The following is a 24587-nucleotide window of genomic DNA, read 5'->3' as shown; positions in this document are numbered from 1 at the left end:
TTTATTTCTATCACTGCTTTTTCGATGTTCTGATTGAACAGTAGAGGCGAAAGACTATATCCCTGTCTTACACCCTTTTTAATCCGAGCACTTCGTTCTTGATCGTCCACTCTTATTATTCCCTCTTGGTTTTTGTACATACTGTATATTACCCGTCTCTCCCTATAACTTAGCTCTATTTTTCTCAGAATTTCGAGCATCTGACACCGTTTTACATTGTAGAACGCTTTTTCCAGGTCGACAAATCCTTTGAACGTGTCTTGATTTTTCTTTAGTCTTGCTTCCATTATCAACCGCAACGTCAGAATTGTGTCTCTGGTGCCTTTATCTTTCCTAAATCCAAATTGATTGTCATCTAGCGCTTCCACAGTTTGCTTTTCCATTCTTCTGTACATTAGTCTTGTAAGCAACATGGATGTATGAGCTGTTAAGCTGATTGTGTGATAACCCTCGCTCTTATCAGCTCTTGCAGTCTGCGGAACTGTGTCGATGATATTTTCCGAAAGATAGATGGTATGTCGCCAGACTTATACTCTCTAGACGCCAATGTGAAAAGCCTTCTTGTTGCCACTTCCCCCAATGATTTTAGAAATTCTGATGGAAGGTTATCTATTCCTTCTGCCTTATTTGATCTTAAGTCCTCAAAAGCTATCTTAAAGTCTGATCCTAATACTGGATCCCCTATCCCTACTAAACCGACTCCTGTTTATTCTTCTATCACATCAGACAAGTGTGCCCTTTCCACCTACCAGCTCTCTCCTCTGCATTTAACAGTGGGATTCCCGTCGTACTCTTAGTGTTTCCACCCTTGCTTTTTATGTCACCGTAGGTTGTTTTGACTTTTCTGTATGCTGAGTCAGTCCTCCCGACTATCATTTCTTTTTCGAGTTCTTCACCATTTTCATGCAGCCATTTCGACTTAGCTTCCCAGCACTTCATTCATTCATTACTCAGAGAGTTTTATTTCTATATTCCTGATTTTCCAGGAACATTTTTCTACTTCTTTCTTTCATCGATCAACTTAGGTCTTTCTTCTGTTACCCGTGGTTTCTTCTCAGTTACCTTCTTTGTACCTATGTTTTTCTTTCCAACTTCCGTGAATGCCCGTTTTAGAGATGTCCATTCCGCTTCAACTGAACTGCCTACTCAGCTATTGCTTACTATAGTACCGATAGCCTTAGAGAACTTCAAGCGTATCTCATGATTCCTTAGTATTGCTATATCCCGTGTCTTTGCACATCAATTCTTCCTAGTTAGATTCTTAAACATCAGCCTACTCTTCATCACTATTAAATTCTGATCTAAGTCTATAACTGCTCCTGGATACGCCTTACAATCCTGTATACATGGAATAATCCTGGTGATACTAGAAGGTATCAGATAGATTATATAATGGTAAGACAGAGATTTAGGAACCAGGTTTTAAATTGTAAGACATTTCCAGGGGCAGAATAGAAGCTTTCGAAATGTGGTGCTACAGAAGAATGCTGAAGATTGGGTGGGTAGATGACATAACTAATGATGAAGTATTGAATAGAATTGGGGAGAAGAGGAGTTTGTGGTACAACTTGATAAAAAGAAAGGACCGGTTAGTAGGACATGTTCTGAGGCATCAAGGGACCACCAATTTAGTACTGGAGGTCAGCGTGGAGGGTAAAAATCGTAGAGGGAGACCAAGAGATGAATACACTAAGCAGATTCAGAAGGATGTAGGTTGCAGTAGTTACTGGGAGATGAAGAAGCTTGCACGGGATAGAGTAGCATGGAGAGCTGCATCAAACCAGTCTCAGGACTGAAGACCACAACAACAACAACATCCGATTCCGGAATCTGACCATGATGTAATCTAAATGAAATCTTCCTGTATCACCCGGCATTTTCCAAGTATACCTCCTCCTCTTGTGACTCTGGCAAGAAGTATTCGCTATTACTAGATGAGATTTATTATAGAAATCAATTAATCTTTCTTCTCTCTCATTCCCTGTCCCAAGCTCATATTCTGCTGTAACCTTTTCTTCTACTCTTCCCATACAACTGCATTCCTGTACTCCATGACTATTAAATTTTCATCTCCCTTTAAGTACTGTATTACCGTTTGAATATCCTTGTACAGTTTCTCTATCTCTTCATCTTCAGCTTGCGACGTTGGCATATATACCAGAACTATCGTTGTCGGTATTGGTCTTCTGTCGATTCTGATAAGAACAACCCTCTCACTGAACTGTCCGCAGTAACACGTTCTCTGACCAACCTTCCTATTCATAAAGAATGCTACTCCCGTTATACCATTTTCTGCTGCTGTTGTTGTTACCCTATACTTATCTAACGAGAAATCCTTGTCTTCTTTCTATTTTACTTCACTGACTCCTAATATACCTACATTGAGCCTTTGCCTTTCCCTTTTCAGATTTTCTAGTTTCCCTACCACTTCCAAGCTTCTGATATTCCATTCCCCGACTCGTAAAACATTATCCTTTCGTTCGTTATTCAACCTTTTTCTCATCATCACCTCTCCTTCGGCAGTTCCCTCCGTTCCGTAATCTTCTGCGATGGAGAGATCATCATGACACTTTTTCAATTACAGGCCACATGCCCTGTGGATACACGTTATGTGTCTTTAATGCAGTGGTTTCCAAGGCCTTCTGCACCCTCGTGCCGTACATCGTTTCTGAGTCTTCCGCCTTTACGGGCAGTCTCCCACCCCTAGGACAAGAGAATGCCCTGACCTCTGTCGGCTCCTGCGCCCTCTTTGACAAGGCCGTTGGTAGAATGATCGTGACTTCTTATGCCGGAAGTCTTCGGCCGCCAGTGGTGATTATTAATCAAAACTTAAACTGTGGCAGCTTTCGAACCCAAGGCCGAGGACGTATTGATTGCTAATCAGAGACGCTACCCCTTGACCACGGAGGTATAGTAGACTTAGTGGCAAAACAGACGTCGAAGAGTCCACCGCTTCCCATCCGGCTTTGATTCCCACACATTTCGTGGTTTAAAATGACAGTTCGCAGTGCTGGGAGCTACAGGACGACGTTCTTGACAACCTTTGATATAGCTGACACCCCTCCCCCACTTCCACACCCCCCGAACGGTTCAGCCCTCCTCTAGGGGCACTGTGAGCCTGCAACCCCATGAACATAATCGCATCTCTTTAGAGTGTAGTACAACTTCAGTTTTTGCTCTGGTACACTAACCACTAAGAACCGTTGAAAACCGTCCGCTAAATTTGAATGTGATTGGGAGCAGAATAGGGTGTTTACGCTTTTTCAGCCTCCTGTTATGGTCCCTCTTTTGGCATGATTAAGAGGGGGGGGGGGGCAAAGGATTCTTTTATAAACTCCCAGTTCGGCAGTGGCACCAAACACTTGTAAAATGTACCTGTACAGAGCTAGCCTATCACCGATAACTAGCCGCCTGTGGTACAGGCAACCATTTCGACACCCGTGAGCTGAGTGGCGCTAAGTCGCTGAACTAGCGCCTGCTGGCCGCATGCGAAACCTAAGGGGGTGTCGAAACGGATGCCTGTCATGCAGGGGCCTAGTAATCGGTGAATAGTTGTCTCTCTACACCTACACTTTTAAAGTGCTCAATAAACGTGCACGGGTGGCACCGAAGGTGGGGAGACGGGGGTGGGGAGGGGTCTTAGAGAAACACTCTGCCGTTTTACTCGAAAGTATGTCAATGGCGCAACACGCCCGTCCCCCTCTGCGATCACGCCACGGGAGGGAGCGAAAGAGCAGAGCTGAAAAATCATAAACACCCCTTTGCTGTTTCATACCATGTTTAGATTTCATCGAATGGTTTTGAATAGTCCCTAGTCGTTTAGCCCTATATACCAGAGCAAAAACTGCGGACGCGCTGCTTTCCAAAGGGGTCCGATGAGTGAAGTAGCAGGCCCACGTTGTCCTCAGATAAGAACTGAATCGACTGGGGGTCGCGCTGTCGGCTGTGTCAAACGTTGTCTTTCCCATCCCTTAAGATCTTGCTCGCAGCATACTTGTCTAAGGCATATCGGACGATTCTTTTGTTCACCACGACTCCGTCATCAGCGCTGAATGTTTGATGTTGACTAGTCAGATACTCTGACTCTGAAGTGAACAGTTGAAAGCGTATTGTCATATCACTGGCTTAGTTGTGGAGTATCTTCGCGGGCAGCCGCGTCTGCAGAGTCGAGCATAAGAAACGCAACTCTTACGTTGTGTTGTGGGTAGCTCTACATGTAAGAAGCATTGTTATTATGGAAGTTAAAGTGTTGCTGCAAGTGCTATTACAGTAAAGTGATGGAATGTGGAAGTGATTCAGAGGAAAGTGCGTAATGATGTAATTAAAATGAGCAGTGCCACCAATGACATATTTGTGTATCCTCTCGTTGCGCGTCGCACCGTTCATCAATCGTCCGCGCCGTGTTCGGTCTCCAAGAATGAATGTGAATCGGTAATACTATTTACCACAAAAGAGAACATTTAAGGGCCAGTGTCTTGTAGCGAGCGTGTGAACGTGCGTTCGATCATCACGTTCCGCATTATCAGCAATCAAGCGCGCCACGACGGTTACGCGCACGCTCGTACAACTGAGAACTGTGAACTGTAAATTTAACTTTGTGAACAGTGTTAAAATAAATATGATTAATAGTGTCAAGGAGGACTGGTGCCAGATATGCGTGACGAGCGTGAGAACTTGCGTGCGATCATTCGGGATCCGCATCATCAACAATCACCCGCGTCGTGTCGGTTACGCGTACGCTCGTCCGAATGATATTGTGGACTGTTAATCATCCAGTAATTGGGATAACACTTCTTAATTAGAATGTAAACAGTGCAACCTGCGACTTTCTTTTATCGTCTCAGAATATAGTTGTTCATACCAGACGTCCAACAGTGTTGTGTTTTAACGTTGAGTGGCTCCCCTAAACCCGCTTGCATAATTCGATAGATAATTTCAGGCAAGCCAGCTGTGGAGCAGAATAGTACGACCGCAACGGGATTACCAGGTACGTGGTGTGGACAGGGCGCACGGTCAAGAAAAGCAGGAACGACAACCACTTTAAGGTACCCCACCCAATTGTACCCCCGGGCGTGTTACACTGTGTAGCTGAATCACTCTGAGATTGAGCTCTGTACAATCCCGGAGGTTGAAGCGGCAACAAGGGACGTGGAAATATCTTTGTCCCTCGGAAATCTTCGGCCGACGAGCCAGGTTACTGGAGATCAGTGGAAGCTCCGGAGGCAGAGTTTACGAAGGTACGCAGGGGCGGGAAGGTGTGCGCCCGCGTGGTTATTTTGGAACGCACGCGTCGCAGCTGGCTTCCTGCGACTGTATAAGAAGGGGACTGGGGACCGGGTCCCGCGTTTTCGACAATATTGTCTCCACAAATATCCCCGCACGTGTGTGGTGCGCGGCAGACCGCCCAGCACCAGCTGCTTCTCAGAAGACTCCCCCACAGTTCGGCGGCAATAAATACCACAGTTCGGCGGCCTCTTCTGAAGTTGTGTGTTTGTTTTTGTTCCTCGCGCCGTCTGCGCGGCCCGGTCGATATTCTGACGACCCTGCCGGTATCGTATAAACAAACCCACGTTGTTATTCCCTTCCCGAGCCGAACGAAATGGAAAACTCATTATACGACGACAACATTAGTCACCGTTCTAGATGGTAAGCTGACATTAATGGGAGCAGTTGGGCCCCTTCTGTGAACTTTGCTGCTGTAATGCGTCCCTGTCAAACTACATTTTAAAGATAAAATTCACCAGATTAAGAGATTATAATCTACCGCTAAACCCAGTTATTTTGAAGATAAAAATCACCAGATGAAGAGATTATAATTTACCGCTAACTCCAGTTAAGTTTCAGGGGTTCTCGAATGCGTCTTCGCATTTGTTATTAGCCCGTTGTTGATCTTAATCTCCTTGCGTCAAGTTTGATGTCCTCGATCTTCTCTAGCCTCTTTGTGTCTACAAATCACAACGTCCCAAATCGACAATTGTCTATAGTGCGTATTCCACTCATTTTATCCCTAAGTCTTATCCTGAACTATATCCAATGTAGTCGGATTAGCCAATATTTGATTGTTTATTCCCAGTTCAGCCTAACTTTCCAACCTTCTGATAAGGGTTTTCCAAGGCTCTCTTTCTTTGCCTGACCCCACCACCACCAACACTTACTGTAACAAATGGACCACAAAGGAAATGATGCCGTATGGCTCAGGGCCATAAACGAAGTGGATGTCGATTAACCAGATCATGTCATGGTAATGCGGATGAACAAGAACAGTCATAACAATTGAAAAAGGCCAAATTTATATTTTTTAATTGAGATTCACAAATCATCAGGAAAACTAATACTTGGCAACGAAATGAGAAGCATTCGATATCTTGTTTCACATGTGATCAAGCAACAATCAAAAATAAAAGTTACAACACGATATCACGCTAGTCACTCTAGGGTTAAGATGACAGAAAAATACAAACAATGAGGAACACCAGTGGATCATGGTGCTGTGTTACCTAGCCTGTATGCCATAGCTTTTAACTGCGCTATGCAGACGGCTGCCGGTGGTTGTCTTCTGCGGATGGCATGAATCACGAAGATCACTTACGTTTTAGGAATCTACGAGGGCTGGAACTTCAGTAGTGGCAACTATTTATTTACAGCTCGTACAAAATAGATACGTGTTTCAAAGTTTTACGGACCTTCAAAGCAGTCACCAGCATTGTATATAACCCGTTGTCAGTGCTGTTGAAGTCGTAGGATACTCTTATCAGTACCAGTCGTGTTGACAGTTCAAGCGGCGCGGTCTATTGCCCGACGAATTTGTAGCAGTTCTCAAACGAATGCTGTGAATTGTTTCCTTCAGTTTAGAAATCGATTTGAACTCACTAGGGCTCAAGTCAGGGGAGTGCAGTAGGTGGTATAGCACTTAGCAGCCCCACCAGTCAAACAAATCAGTAACAGCTTGCACTGTACGTGCTTGAGCACACACAATGCTGGTGACTACTTTGAATGTCAGTAAAACTTTGAAATACGTAGCTATTTTGTACGAGCTGTAAATAAATAATTGCCGCTATTAAAGTTCCAACCCTCGTATTTACAAATGTTATCAATGCTCTTTTAGAAAAAAAAAATGGCTCTGAGCACTATGGGACTCAACTGCTGAGGTCATTAGTCCCCTAGAACTTAGAACTAGTTAAACCTAACTAACCTAAGGACATCACAAACATCCATGCCCGAGGCAGGATTCGAACCTGCGACCGTAGCGGCCTTCCGGTTCCAGACTGCAGCGCCTTTAACCGCACGGCCACTTCGGCCGGCGCTCTTTTAGTGTGTGAGGCTTATAGCCAGAATTTTGACAATATGGGGCCTACCTCGAGCGCTTCTGTGATGGAAAATGACTAAACGGTCACTATGTGTTGAGTGCTCTGGGACACTGACAAAACTGAGGCTGACTGATCGTGCTACGTCCTATTTAAAAACCCGTTCCCAGCAATAAAGTAGTAGTAGAGTGCCCGTGTAGGCATTATTTTCTAGTGCCACCCTAAACGGCAGTTCCGACTTAAAGCTATGTCCGTCTCACAAGCGAGCTCTGAGGGGACTCTCCAGATCTGTTGAGTTGCCATTGTCTGGTTCGTCCTAACCGCCAACTGCTCGCGGGGAAGGTGTCCCTGCACTCCTGGCATCCATCTTCAAACCAAGGAGCCTCTCTAAAGACTATCGCCATCTTGGTGATCTTGGTGACCAACAACAATTGACATAAAAGTTTTCTGACAAGGGGAGGCCGCCAATTGTGAAATTCAGATTCGATTCATACTGCGCATAATAAAAGCTCATGGCCAGAGGTGTAATGTGGCAAAGCACCAAGATGCACTTCTCAACCGTTGTCGAGAAAATCGACAGTTAAAAGAAGCCGTTGCGGTGAAATACTCTCTACGATTAATAATTTCCTACAGCGTCGTGGCGCAGCGGTAAGCGCTCGGGTTCGTAATCCGAAGGTCGCCGGATCGAATCTCGCGCCATGCAATTTCTTTTTATTATTAGTTTCTTGTAATTCAAATATATATATATATATATATATATATATATATATATATATATATATGCATGTTGGTGAAGGCGGATCGCTCTCCAATTGTACCGCCTCCATTTTTCCCTTTTTTTAACAGGGTGTACCAAAAAGCTCTCCCGTCCGCACTGATTTTCGACGATGTTATAAGTTGCGCTAGGGACAGCATCTACCTTCTTTCGAAGTTAGCACGCAACTACGCTGTTATGCGGCGGCTCGTTTCGGCCCATTCAACATCTGTCCTACAAGTGTAACGAGCGAGTAACGGAGTTTATATTTCATACCTGCCACAGCAAATTTGTGTTCGTGGGGTCTCTATTCTAATTCGAACGTTCGACTTACGCTATACGTATTCGTTTCGGAATATCGTTTCTACATCTTCCGTTAACTATACGTGGATAACATTACGAAGATAATTAATAACATTTGTGAAATACAACTTTGTTTGCGGAAAACATAATGATGTTCGAAGTCGCCAGTTTTTCCACGACAGACGACTTTCAACAACTTATTATATGCATAATTGTTGCAACTGATTGCCGGGAATTATATATATATATATATATATATATATATATATATATATATATATATATATTAATTACAAAAATCAAATAATAAAAAAAACCTTGCATGGCGCGTGATTCGATCCGGCGACCTTCGGATTACGAACCCGAGCGCTTACCGCTGCGCCACGACGCTGTAGAAAATTATTAATCGTAGAGAGTATTTCACCGCAACGGTTTCTTTTAACTGTCGATTTTCTCGACAACGGCTGAGATGTGCATCTTGGTGCTCTGCCACATTACACCTCTGGCCATGAGCTTTTATTATGCGCGGTATGAATCGAATCTGAATTTCACAATTGGCGGCCTCCCCTTGTGAGTGTGATACCGTTTCATGATGTTATAAAAAAAAGACAAAAAAATTGTAGTCAAGAAACCAACGTTTCGGCCACAGTTACAGTGGCCTCCTCCTGGCTCTACTGCTGTGTTGCAGCTGAGCAGCCACTTATATTTTGTCATTACTAGTCACTTAGCGTGACATTACATGTTAAGACATCTGGAAATACTGTAATAGCTGTACAACAGTTTCCTAGAACACTGTAAAGACCGAAGTCGAGTGGCAGATGGACAGCCGGAAAGCGGTTCTAGGCGCTTCAGTCCGGAACGGCGCTGTTGCTACGGTCCGCAGGTTCGAATCCTGCCTCGGGCATGATGTCCTTAAGTTAGTTAGGTCTAATTAGTTCTAAGTCTAGGGGACTGATGACCTCAGATGTTAAGCCCCATAGTGCTTAGAGCCATTTGAACCATTTTTGACAGCCGGAAAATAATTGTAAGAATTATTGAAGACTGTCCTCAAGTGTCAGTGTGCGGTTCCATCTTCTAGGACAGCAATCAATCCCCTCCTACAAATTCTAGATGGGGGATGACAGGCCAGGCGGAACTGTAGCCTAGGCATTATGACCTATTCGTTGCAGTCACTGAAAACAGCGGAGCCCAGCTGGAAGAGAAAGCCAGTGGAATACTACAAACAGTTGCACAATGGTATCACAATAACAAACTCAGGAATCAGGATAGTCGAAAACAAAACAACATACACATTACTGAAAGGATCATTCCAAGGGAATCTTTCAGTTAAAATAGGATACACAAACATACGTAACATGCTATCTTGGGGTACAGATATGTCAGAAACTGAATTTCCACGAAAACATAAGGCAAAAAAATATCACATTAACCGGCGAGGCTAAATTCAAAACAGTACAGAATACTTCCACCAGTCATACGGACGTACCACGGTCTACTCTGCTCTTGGAATCAGTACTCAGTTTCGCAGTTAGCATATGAGCAGGAAGACTGAACTTGGTCACCAATTAAGCATCAGTCAGGCGAGGGCAGAGAAGTGTCCTACTTAGGCTATCAGGAGCCTTCGGCGTCCCCTCGCGGAATGCACTGTATGTGGTGCTCCGAATATGCCCCATAGATATCACGATCAAATACAGAGCTGCAAGGTACTGTTTAAAGGTGGAGGGACTAGACAAGGTACACACAATAACTATTGTAGCGATTCAGCCATGTCACATTAAACGTTGGCGTTTGGATACATGGTAAGGTGAATGGAATGTAAATGATAGGGAACGTAGACTGTGCAGCATCCTCCATGACGTAAGGAAGCAGTTGAGAAGAAGCATAGCGATCCCAGCCACGGTATGCTACATTTCTTAGCTGGACACTGACCTTATCCCAGGAACTGAACACGTGTGAGTCTGAGACAGACACCTACATAGACATGTGGGGCAGAAGGTTCCCCAGAACACACTGCCTTCTTCTGCAGGCAATACGCGAAAAATAGGCGTACACTACACATAGACTACACAGAAACACAAATACATATACAGGGTGTCTCATAATACACCGACAAGGTTCAGGGACAAGTTACTTGCGCCAAATCAAGAAGAAAATGCAAACATGGGCACTAAATTGCGTACCTTAACAGCTATGAGCACTTGTTTAGTAGAAGAGATGTGTTTCACACCAGTGAAGATGAACAAATGCTCATAGCTTTTAAAGTATGCATTTTAGACCCCACGTTTGCTTGACATTTTTTTCTTGGTTTGGTCCATACTACCTACTCCCAAATTATGGGAAACAAAGTCTTTGCAATAGATGAGATCTTTTCATAGTATTAAAGATGAACGGCGCTCTTAACGTATGTATTTTAGAGCCCATGTTTACTAGACATTTTTTCTTTTTTTGGTGCAAGGAACCTGACCCTAAAGCTTGTCGGTATTTTTTGGGAGACCCTACATATATATCAATAAGAGACCAAGAGCAATGGACACAGTTAAATGCATTAACAACACAAAGGGTACCTGCAGACATGACATAACAGACATACCTATATGCAACGTAACAACAATCTCCAGAGGGAGGACAGCATCTCCCACAGTGACAGCGACAACAGTGACACTGAAGAGGATGAGGAGGCTGGAGAAAGATGAAACAAAATAGTAAATAAGACAGAATAATCAATCGCACATAACATGCCAAAATGCACTGACAATCTGTACATGTTGTTGTTGTTGTGGAGGTTTTCAGTCCGAAGACTGGTTTGATCCAGCTCTCCATGCTACCCTATCCTATGCAAGTCACTTTTTCTCCGAATAACTAGTGCAACCCACATCCTTCTGAATCTCCTTACTGTATTCATCTCTTGGTCTCCCTCTACGATTTTTACCTCACACGCATACCTCCAATGCTAAATTGGTGAACCCTTGAAGTCTCAAAATATGTCCTACCAACCGATCCCTTCTTCGAGTCAGGTTGTGCCACAACCTCCCAAATTGTATCCAGTATCTCCTAATTAGTTACGTGGTCGACCCATCTAATCTTCAGCATTCTTCTGTAGCACCACTTTTCAAAAGCTTCTATTCTCTTCTTGTCTAAACTATATATCGTTCACGTTTCACTTCCATACAAGGCTGCACTCGATACAAATACTTTCAGAAAAGACCTCCTCACACTTAAATCTATACTAGATGTTAACAAATATATCAGTCAAATAATAGTTAAGGATGGCGAATACCAGAGTGAATGTAGTGTAATGTCCTCTTAATCTATTCAAGAGAGCACCCATTGTTGTACATGGATGTATACATAATGTTAATGATTGGATTAGCAATACCATTGCTCAACCACTAACTACATTGTTGTGACTGGCGGTCAACAGCTCGAATAAACTGTTCCGAGATATTGACTGCCATTTGCAGCTGGTGATGCTACTTACGAATCTCTCCTCTGTCCTATTATATTTTTACATGCTAGTTAAAACGACAAAATTTTATTCATATTTCAATCTCAAATTATTTGTTATTTTTTAAAAAGTATTTATTCTGTGCCAAGTGTTGCAGATAAAAACAAAACTAAAAACTGCAAAAAAGATGAAAAACTAAAACTGTAATAAGTGCGACCTGCTTTAAAACGTCAAGTAACACGTCTTTAAATTTGCTGTAAATAAATAAGTAAAGCAAATAATGGCATTGTGTCACAATTTTTAAAAATCGTTGTTATGGTTGGTTGGTTGATTTGGGAGAGGGGACCAAACAGCTAGGTCATCGGTCCCATCGGATTAGGGGACGATGGGGAAGGAAGTAGGCCGTGCCCTTTCAAAGGAACCATCTTGGCATTTGCCTGAAGCGATTTAGGGAAATCACCGAAAATCTATATCAGGCTGGCCGGACGCGGGTTTGATCCGTCGTCCTCCAGAATGCGAGTCCAGTGTGCAAAACACTGCACCGCCTCTGTCGGTAATCCTTGTCATGATTGGTCCCTTAAGACGGAAGGAGTGCGAACGATATAATAGCTTACTACGGTGGAGGTAGTGGGGATCAGCTATCGTCTGTTGCTTCTTGTATTGTGTTCCATGGCGTGATCGGCGAAGAAGGCATGGGCTCCTGCGCTGGGTAGCCGCGTGGTCTGTTGCACCTTGCCACGATTTTGCTTGGCTCCCCCCGTCGGAGGTTCGTGTTCTCCTTCGGGAATGGGTGTGTGTGTTGCCCTTAGCGTAAGTTACTTTAAGTTAGATTAAGTAGTGTGTAAGCCTAGGGGATGATAACCTCAGCAGTTTGGTCCCATAGGAACTTACCACCACCCATGGGCTCCTGTTTTCCTCCTGCTGGACTTAGGCCGATACTGCTCGCGTCACGTGCTCTTGGTGCGGCTTGTTGCACTCTGAGGACTGGCAGCCAGGATGGGGCAAGCCTGATCCATCCTCTCTGTACATACTGTGAAAGGTGGCTACACTGAGCCACAGCGCCAGAGATCGCGCTAGAGAGTATTGTTCCGCCGCCTCCATTGGCAGTGATTATTGAGATGTCGTGGTGGGCAGTGGTGTTAATGAAAATTTCCATTTCATTCTTTGTTGTTGTTCTATGCAGTCAGATTGCGTAATAATACTAGTCAGGGCCTACCGTTTACGAGACTTCGTAATCGGACAGACAATTAATTAAGTCCCCAGCAACTATAAAACGTACGAAACCAAAGCACAAGTATAACTGTTCTGTGTGTGGAAGTATGACTCAACGTACGCATCTGGCACGGTTCTTCTTCAATAACACAAGAAATTTTAAATATCATTTATACTGAATTAATTAAAGAAAATAAAAATACCATAATTACTCAAGAGAACCAGAATTACACTCTAATCCCAGAACACAAGCCAGATGCTTTGTTGACTGAACCTGTAATGAAGCATTATTTACGACATTAAATAATGAAAAATAAATCAAGTTTCGTTACCTTCATATATTGACCAAAATCACTCTAATCATTACAATATATCTCCACACCGACTCGCTATTACCACATCTCAACAAGAACTTTTCAGTATCACATCTCAGCAAGCACTCCCTACTAGCACATCTCAACAAACACTCTCTGCTACGAGTTCTTAACAAGCACTGACTACTACGAGTTCTCAACAACCACTGCCCACCACGACATCTCAATAATCACTGCCAATGGAGGCGGCGGAACAATACTCTCTAGCGCGATCTCTGGCGCTGTGGCTCAGTGTAGCCACCTTTCAACTGTTAGGGTGTTTTACAATTTCGATGGCTTCTCAGATCTGCGTTTTACCAAACCTGGCTGCTTGGCAAGTACGCTGGTTTCGTAAAATTGTATTTTGTTGCCGCAGTCTTGCTGGTGTTCGGCCACTGCAGATTTGCTGCAAAGATACATGAATCTACTGTCTCATCTAGATTTATTTGTCGTTCCTTCTGACAATGTCAGACTGCTTTCCGCTTCAAGCAAGTGATTAATGCTAGTTCGGCTGGTCCCGGCGGAGGTTCGAGTCCTCCTTCGGGCATGGGTGTGTGTGTTTGTCCTTAGGATAATTTAGGTTAAGTAGTTTGTAAGCTTAGGGACTGATGACCTTAGCAGTTAAGTCGCGTAAGATTTCACACACATTTAAACATTTTAATTAATGCTAGTTGAGCAAAGTTTCCCCAAGAACGTAAATAAATACAATGCGAACGCTAAAGTATGGGGAGTGGTCGCTACGGCGAGGGAGCCAACCCGTTTTCCGGAAGAGGAGATCAGAGTTTAACGTCCCGTCGACAACCAGATCATTAGAGACGGAGTTCGAGCTCGAATTATGGAAGGACGGGGAAGGAAATCGGCCGTACCCTTTCAAAGGAACCATCCCAGCCTTTCCTGGAACGATTTAGGGAAATGACGGGAAACGTAAATCAGGATGGCCGGACGCGGGTTTGAACCGTTGTCCTCCCGAATGCGAGTCCAGCGTGCTAACCACCTCGCCGCCTCACTTTGTCCCGTTTTCCGGCAAACGTGAATCTACATCTGTCAACACGAGCCGTCGCACTCAATTATAAGTGAGGCGACGTCCATACGTAAGTGCAACAAAGGCATCGTACTCTTGAACATGGAATTCGTCTCCACGGACTGTTAAGTTAAATAGTAATGGCTTATCAGAGGTGATGGTTGGTAATATGACAAGCTACAAGTCACAGAAAAAAATTTGAGAGCGAAACTGTAAAAGAGACGATACAGGAAGTATATCATAACTGGACATACTTACCACACTGCTTTACACATAATCCTTGTTGGTAGAAAATAGATGTGTTTTCTGTCTGTTAATCGCTATTTGTATTTCAAACTGACCGGTTTCGGTCAATGTTGCCCGTCTTGAGATCATTTCTCATAGACATAGGGTAGCTACTCTCAACGGCACTTTCAGTTTCGCTGGCATATTATGTAAGGTGACACAACATTTCTACGTAGATTGTGCGTTACGAGGACTTGGTATGCTCTGTAGAATCCAATATTAGATGTATTAACCCGCATACGGAAACTTGCAAAAGAATCGATTAAAAAATGATGGTAAAAAGCTCCGTCATGAACAGAGTTCCCTCAGACTGATAGAAATACAGGGTGTTACAAAAAGGTACGGCCAAACTTTCAGGAAACATTCCTCACACATAAATAAAGAAAAGATGTTATGCGGACATGTGTCCGGAAACGCTTAATTTCCATGTTAGAGCTCATTTTAGTTCCGTCCACCTACGCTCAGTGAAGCACGTTATCATGATTTCATACGGGATACTCTACCTGTGCTGCTAGAACATGTGCCTTTACAAGTACGACACAACATGTGGTTCACGCACGATGGAGCTCCTGCACATTTCAGTCGAAGTGTTCGTACGCTTCTCAACAACAGATTCGGTGACCGATGGATTGGTAGAGGCGGACCAATTCCATGGGCTCCACGCTCTCCTAACCTCAACCCTCTTGACTTTCATTTATGGGGGCATTTGAAAGCTCTTGTCTACGCAACCCCGGCACCAAATTTAGAGACTCTTCGTGCTCGTATTTTGGACGGCTGTGATACAATACGCCATTCTCCAGGGCTGCATCAGCGCATCAGGGATTCCATGCGACGGAGGGTGGATGCATGTATCCTCGCTAACGGAGGACATTTTGAACATTTCCTGTAACAAAGTGTTTGAAGTCACGCTGGTACGTTCTGTTGCTGTGTGTTTCCATTCCATGATTAATGTGATTAGAAGGGAAGTAATAAAATGAGCTCTAACATGGAAAGTAAGCGTTTCCGGACACATGTCCACATAACATATTTTCTTTCTTTGTGTGTGAGGAATGTTTCCTGAAAGTTTGGCCGTACCATTTTGTAACACCCTGTAGATTCAGTTCGCATGAAATCTAAAGACGATTACGCAAATTCGTTTCTTCAGATTATTTTTGGAAGGATTTAAAATGAATGGTCGGAAATGTTGTCAAGTTACACATTACATAATTGGGAATTTCGAAAAAAATGTTTTGGGAATAATATAAATGTGGGACCTGTCAGAAGAAACAATTATGCAATGTTGTTTGTTGGGAATGCAGGAGGACGGCGTAGGTAATCTTCAATCAAAAAGACTCCCAACAATCTCGTAGTAATAAAATGATATGTATTAAATATGGAGAAATACTCAAATGATGCTTCATTTTGTGAAATGGCCAGCACAATTAGACGTTTGAAATTTTTACAAGTCCTCTAAAATATTAAGTCCTGTCACCATTCCTCTGAGTGATGCCTAGTCGAGTCCAGAGCTGGTCCATGATGTCTACGGAGGCTAAGTCTCGGAGACGACGGACGAATACTGCAACTTGTAGACTCGACGGTAACTGGAGACTGTTCACAATTTTTACTGCCAACCCATACAGCCGCTACGCTACGATTGTTTCGAGCGCGGCTTATCGATTATGATGCGACACTCTCTGGAGTCGTGAATACTGTCACCATGGAGTTAACATTTACGCAAGTGCCTCGTGGGGTAGCCGCGCGGTCTGGGACGCCTTATCGCGGTTCCCGCGTCTCCTCCCGTCTGAGGTTCGAGCCCTCCCTCGGGCATGGGTGTGTGTGTTCTCCTTAGCGTAAGTTTAAGTTACATTAAGTAGTGTGCAAGACTAGGGCCAGATGATCTCAGCAGTTTGGTCCCATAGTATCTTACCACAAATTTCCAAATTTCTACACAAGCCACAAACGACTTGTAGCATATCCCCCGTTTGAACGTAAAAAGCTACTACGCTGCACTCCAGTTCACAGTTTAACACGACGAAGACTAAATCGTAACATTGACCTGAATATTACTGATAAACAACACATCCAAGCTATGTAAATCTCAAGGATTGTGACCAGCGCAGACCTACCACCACGTGTGTTTGGAATGAGAACTCCTGGTCGTCTATCTCACTAAGAACCTATGATTTAACCTTTAATTCGTATTGCTATAATAAGTAAGTATACGGGGTGAAGTGCGGTGACACAACAACAGGAGCCAGTCTCGCGATGTGCCGATGCGCGTACAGGAGCGGTCGCGCGAGTTCAAACAACAAAACGGCAGCAATTAATTAAATTCAGATTTATACACAAGCGTATGGCCAAACTTTCAGGAAACACATAGTAGATTAAAATGTCTTGCATGGACATGGGTGCGTAAACGCTTTATTTCCATGTTAGAGCTCTTTTTTTTTTTTTTACTTCTCTTCAGAATCACATTACTAATGGGACATACCATTGCTTTGAATCGTACTTAACAAAGAGAACACATAAGTTTGTGCTGAATAATTCACACAATCTTGAAAACAGAAAAAAAAATTAACGATGACAAAAAAAAAATCAGGCAGGAAGTCCCACAAGTTTCAATTTTGGGACCATTCCTATTCCTTGTTAAGAGCAGTTGAGAGTCATCACGAAATTATACAATCACGTCTGTCGACGTTTGGACCGGCTTTGTTGGTGACTGTTTGTCGGGGCGTCATGTTCTTTCACCCAGGCTCAACGGAGACTCTTACCATCCTTTCTTACAGAATACCCTACCTGCTCTGCTAGAACATATGCCTTCACGAGTGCAACAAAACGTTTACTTCATGCACAATGGTGCTACTCCTCATTTAAGTGTTAATGTTCTTAGGCATCTAAATAGCAGATTCCCTGACGGATAGGTAAAGATGGACTAATTCCTCGGTCTCGACGCTCTCTTTCCGGACCTAAACCCAATAGACATTTGCGGGGACATTTGAGAGCTGCTGTGTACGGAATGCCGGTGCACGATCTACAGAGTCCTCGTGCACGTATTGTGAAATGCTGGGGAACAATGCGCGATTCTCCAGCGATGCAACAGCGCAAAAAAAAGAAAAAAAAAAAGAAAGAAAGAAACCTGAGTCACAACGTAGAAGCATCATCAGCAGAAAATAACACTTTCGTTAGCGCCTCCTACCCAGTGAAGAGTCCTTATCGTATCTCGCATACCACAATGAGAATTTCTCTGCTAAAAAGCACAGAAATACTGTAACCAATCAGAAATGAAGTCGAAATTAACGATGCAAAACTACGTTTCCTACAAGAAGTTGACATAATTCCGTAAGACACCAAATATTTGTACTTTATAAATAGAAACATGTTTAAAATGATTGTACACATTTAATTCGATTTTTCACCTGGTGTCTTAAATCCACTATTGAAGAATGCGGACCACTGTGCTGAAATTTGACACATACGCTTTTGTGTTAGCAGAATAGCCAACACCGTGTTACGAGTGGAGGCCGAAATGCACTCGCTTTAGCTCACTCAGGCTGGCGTGAGGAGTGAAGAACTATACTGACGTGAGGTCTGGAACATGACAAGGAATGAGAACTCAGAAAGCGGACGTAATTAGTTTGATACTTAACTTCAATCCATTAATGATGAACGTCGCTCTTGACGGTACATGATTCACAATCTTATCTGTTCAGAATACATTCTTGAAGTGATTATAGTAACTGAATATGCCGCCTTGCTAGGCCGTAGCAAATGACGTAGCTGAAGGCTATGCTAAACTGTCGTCTCTGCAAATGAGAGCGTATGTAGACAGTGAACCATCGCTAGCAAAGCCGGCTGTACAAATGGGGCGAGTGCTAGGGAGTCTCTCTAGACTAGACATGCCGTGTGACGGCGCTCGGTCTGCATCACTGATAGTGGCGACACGCGGGTCCGACGTATACTAACGGACCGCGGCCGATTTAAAGGCTACCACCTAGCAAGTGTGGTGTCTGGCGGTGACACCACATATGCATCTTATAATTGAAAATCAAAGTGATTTCTCCCTATTTGCTCCTGCAGAGTAATTTTAATGTTATAAAATTACTTGGTTATTCAGAGTTAAAAATCAGTACAGTTAACAATTAAACACTCACAACATTGGTGTACTATTCTACAATATTTGTTGTTTGCTACACGAACCGGTAATCGGGTGTTACTTCATCATCAGGTAAAAACGTAAGTATGTGGTGCAGTGAAATTTTGTTGGATCAAAGATTTAAACCAGTGCACCAACAGAGCGTCTCCATTTCCAGAGACGATAAATGTTAGAGTTAGAAATTAAAAAAAGCGGCATTATTTCAGTGTAAAGGCGATGCTAGATTATTTAACTAGGATAAAATATGTGACACATTAACTAATAAACTATAAACGAATTACAACAGTTGTACACAGAAGAACATAAATGAACAATAAACTTGGTGACATATTCCAAAGACGTGTCTGAACAAAATAATCTTGTCTTTAATAGATCCTAAATTACAAACAGATAAGATATGTTAGTGATATTAAGCGGGTGAAACAGCTGCGGTTATACAAAGTACAACTTTCTTAACACAACGAGAGAGATCATAGTAACAAAAATTTTTAAAAATGGCGCCTATGACTAAGAGAGGTAGTTTACAACATGGTCTGGATAGGATTTTGAGTAGTATCTGAAATTAGATGTGGCGAGTAAGGGAACTGTGTCTGGGAATTCAGTACTAAGCTTGGGTTGCTGGACATGTGTTTATTAATTTCCATTAAATCAAGATAGCTCATCTTCCTTCCTTTATGGATTAGACGTAATATTTCATGCTTCACCTTGTAAATGTGGCCTTCTTTAAGTAAGCAGGTGGCCTGCAAAAGTTGAGATTCTTCTCTAAATTTCCAACTTCTGTGGTGATCCTTCAGGATGGTACATATTGCCCTGCTAAACTGACCTATATAGAATTTGCCATAGTTGCAAGTAATTTTATGTATTCCACTCTTTTCCAAAGGTGGAGTAATGTCTTTATCACTAGCAAAAAAATTGTCCAACAGTGTTGTACACATTGAATGATGTTCTAAAGTCCCTGGCTACGTTCAGAGAGACTTTTTCTAAGTATGGAACTGTGCACCATTTATTGTATTCCTCAGGAGCTGGGTCTAGGACAGGGTAAAAAAGAGAATCCACTAAGGTAGGAGGATAGTCATTGTTGGATGCTATTTGTCTGATTGCATTTAATTCCATTTAGAAGTTGTCTTCCCTCATGGGGATGGTTATTAGGCGATGTAGCATAGAATTGAAAGGCAACATGTTCATGGATCACAGGGCGTTGAGAAACGGCTGGTATTATTATATCTGTGGTGGTAGGTTTCCTACAAATGTTGAAAGTATGAATACAGTCGCTGATGTCTATGCATAGATCCAAATAATTTATATTATTACCCCAAAATTCCACTGTGAATTTTAAACTGTTGTGTTCAGAATTAAGTTGCTTGAGGAATTTTTGAAGCTGTGTGGTAGTCCCATCCATAAGGACTACACATCATCAAATATCTAAACCAGTATCCAGTCTTGGAAGAGTGAATTATTTTCCAAAAACTGGTTTTAAAACATTGTCCATGGAAATTTCAGCGACGACTGGGCTGAGGGGGGATCCCATAGCTACACCATCCAACTGTTTGTGTATCCTACCAGTGGAACACAAATAATTTTCTATTAGACAGGTTTCTGTAGCTAATCTTATGTCATCTGCAACTACTGGGTTAGCTCCTGATTCATCTAGTAACTCTGTGAGAATGCTTAGGCACCCACGAACAGGTATATTGCTGAATAAATTGCTAAAATTAAAAAGACCACGAACGTTACAACATCATTTTATGTGCACAACACTGTTGGACAATTTTTGCTAGTGGTAAAGGCAGTTCTTCACCTTTAGAAAAGAGTGGAATACATAAAATTACTTGTAACTGTGGCAAATTCTATATAGGTCAGTTTAGCAGGGCAATATGCACCCGCCTGAAGGAACACCACAGACGTTGGAAATTTAGAGAAGAATCTCAACTTTTGCAGGCCACCTGCTTACTTAAAGAAGTCTACATTTACAAGATGAAACACGAAGTATTACATCTCATCCATAAAGGAAGGAAGATGAGCTATCTTGAAATAATGGAAATTAATAAATACATGCCCAGTAGCCAAAGCTTAGTACTGAATGACCAGACACAGTTCTCTCACTCGCCACTTCTAATTGCAGACACTATTCATAATCCAGCCAGGCCATGTTGTAAATTACCCCTCTTACTCATAGGCGCCATTTTCTTTATTTTAGTTACTATAATTTCTCTCGCTGTGTTAAAAAAGTTTTACTTTGTATAATCACAGTTGTTTCACCCGCTTAATATCACTATCATATCTTATCTATTTGTGATTTAGGATCTATTAAAGACCATATTATTTTGTTCAGACACATCTTTGGAATATGTCACCAAGTTTATTGTTTAGTTATGTTTTTCTACGAACAACTGTTGTAACTCGTCTATAGTTTATTAGTTAATGTGTCACATATTTTATCTTAGTTAAATAATCTTACATCGCATTTACTCTGAAATAATACCGCTTTTTTATTCTTAATTCTAACATTAACATTTTCATCTCTGGAAATGGTGATACTCTGTATATTCACTATTTCAGAACTTTGAGCCAACAAAATTTCACTGCACCATATATTTATTTTTGTACCTGATGATGGCGTAAAAGACGAAAACCGGTTGGTGTAAGAAATAATAAATATTGCAAAATATTACATCAGGGTTGTGTGTGTTTCATTCATAATGTATAAAATAGTCTAAAAGAGTCGATCAATGTAATACATTTAATTTTTTTCTGTCTAGTATTATTTTAAGAATCAATGTTTTGGGGAAGGTATTTGGAATAGTTTACCAGAAAATAGCCAATAAAAATAATTTACAGGTATGCTACCAGCTCATTTCCTTTTACAGAAATAATCTGTTTTATACAAGTGATTCGTCTCCCGCCAACATGTGCTTTAGTGGTAATTTAACGTTGTTGTGGCTGCTTTAAAGGCTAGGTGGATAATGCAGCGGCAAAGACATTGAAAGTATATGCGAAAGGAGTGGGATTCTCTCCGTCCCGATGTTAGTTTTCCGCTTTTTCCTCAAATCATTTCATTTCAGAAAATGCGAGAACAATCATATCAACAGGGCTACAGCTGATTTCCTGCCAAACCCTTATGCCACTAAGTTTGCCTTGCGTCTCTAACAATGTCGATGTCGATAAGAAGTTTAACTTCAATCTTCCTTCACTTAATTTTAAAAGAGGAGCCATAGGGCTCGCTCATAGTGAGTCCTCGTGTACTGCAAATACTTTGAAACTGCCCTGCTTCAGTATTAGCGACATGGAACGTAACTCCTCTTCTTCAAACCCATTTCTCCAATTGGCCAATAACCACTAGTGGATTCACTAAGTCAAATGATAATTTACGTGTTCCTTCAGTAGCACATTACTGTACGGCTAAAAAAGAAACTATTGTTTACTACAGCAATTATTCTTTCTCGAAAAAATTGTGACTATACTTCGATTCATAAATCTCTTGTATGCGACAACACATAATGAATTTCTCCACACTGAAACTCAGATATGTTTTAAATGCATCGCGAATGATTCAGCTGAACATGATCTCAAGAATATGCAATTAAATCACGGTTATAATAAACCTCAATGCGTCCAAGTCCCTTGAGCGCTGTCGATCGAATCGGCTGATTCAGATTTTATGACGGGCGCTTGGACACCACGATAATTCATAAAACATCATCAGCTTTATTTTAACTGCTTAGTGGAGCTCAACCGGCTGTTTCTGCATGGGTGAAGATACTTATATGCAACCAAATAATAAGCTTAAGAATGCCAGTAATACTAAATAATATGATTTGTGAAAATGTAGAACCCTCACACTTTCTTTCACGATATTTAAAATCTCAACAATCTACAACACTGAGTGACAACTGGTGATCTTCCACCACGTTTTTCAATTGTTCAAAATTTATTGCCCGTTCGGAAACGGCTTCGTTGCTCCTTCTATCGTTGCCGTTACTTCTCACGTGTTACGTAGTGCCTTCGGGCATTCCAACTCCCTTACGCGTATCCAAGAACGAATGGTTTCGCAGATTGGAGAGACGCTTTCAATACTTTATTCACTACGGCATACATTGATGTAGTACATGCCTCTAGGGAAATCAACTTTTTTTTGCGCTCTCCTCCTCTTTCCCTTTCCGATACTCATAGAGATAGCAAATCATATCGTGTGCCGTAAGATCTTCTCACAGTCTACAGAATTCCATCCTCTTAAACTTAGAAAGGAATGAAATCTGTGACAATGTTAGTGTTTTATGCCAATTAATTTAAGAATAGTGAGAACAGAACATGGAAACACGTATCGCATTAACAATTTGAATAGGGTTTCAGGAGATGAACAGAAGCAAACGATTGAACACCATAGAAAAACGAGGTTATCCAAGACACTTAACACAAGTACACACACAAATTGTAATAGAGGGAAAAAGTGGGCAGGAAAAAAAAGTTCAAGAGAAGAATGCGACGAGATTGTACAAATTCTCCTATTCTATTCAGTATATACTTAGACGACAGCGTTAGACAGTGAAAACAGGAAATTAAACAAGGTGTCAGATTAATACCAGGAGACGCAGAAATAAATAACTATTCTGCTCTTTGCCAATGAACAAAAAATTGCCGGCCGGATTGGCCGTGCGTTTCTAGCCGCTACAGTCTGGAACCGCGAGACCGCTACGGTCGCAGGTTCGAATCCTGCCTCGGGCATGGATGTGTGTGATGTCCTTAGGTTAGTTAGGTTTAAGTAGTTCTAAGTTCTAGGGGACTGATGACCTCAGAAGTTGAGTCCCATAGTGCTCAGAGCCATTTTGAACCAAAAAATTATCCAGAATTTAAAAAAAAATGCAGTTTGCAACACATCACCTGAATCAAATATATGAGAACTATCACCTAAGAAATCCAGTGAAAAAGCTTAAGAAATGACGTTCGAAAGGAAATTGTCAGTATGCCCCCAAATAGTATTAGATGAACAATGAACAGAACAGGTGTCGAATTTTCAGCTGTTATGCTACGATATTATTTACGAGTACTAAAATGAAATCATTAAGAGATAAAATAAGTTTCAAATGATACATGACACAATACAAAAAAGACTGGGTGAAGAAGCAAGGAAGAATACCAAGCTGCAATTTTACGAAGCAACCTGTACTCTACCTATGATAGCGATTCTTGCTCGTTAGCTAGCAAAGGCAAAAGAAGAACACACGAGGCTGAAGGAATTTTTTTTACGAAAATTAAAGGATGATGTACACTCACAAGGAACCGTTTGAGTGCTAGGTCTCAAGTTCAGTCTTTAGTAAGGCTCATTTAAAAGTGTTGAGTTAACAGGCTCTGAGCACTATGGGACTTTTCATCTGTGGTCATCAGTCCCCCAGAACGTAGAACTACTTAAACCTAACTAACCTAAGGACATCACACACATCCATGCCCGAGGCAGGATTCGAACCTGCGACCGTAGCAGTCGCGCGGTTGCGGACTGCGCGCCTAGAACCGCTAGACCACCGCGGCCGGCTTGAGTTAACAATTATGACAGGAAAAACGTTAGCTGCTAATGACTCTCCATCTCTCCATGTGCATCAGGAGGGCGATAGAATATCTGTGTCTAGGAGGTGCAGAGATCACCTTGCTGTGTGGGATGGACGTCCAAGTAGTGTTCAAACCAAACCATTAACTTGCACATTGAACTTTTTCTTCTTCTTCTTCTTTGACTTGAGGCCTATTCCTGCAGCAATGTGGGGCTGGCCTTGTTGCTATTGATTTGGC

Source organism: Schistocerca nitens, chromosome 7, assembly GCF_023898315.1.
Source record: "Schistocerca nitens isolate TAMUIC-IGC-003100 chromosome 7, iqSchNite1.1, whole genome shotgun sequence".
In the NCBI taxonomy this organism is placed as follows: domain Eukaryota; kingdom Metazoa; phylum Arthropoda; class Insecta; order Orthoptera; family Acrididae; genus Schistocerca; species Schistocerca nitens.
Note: the sequence above shows the minus strand (reverse complement) of the source record.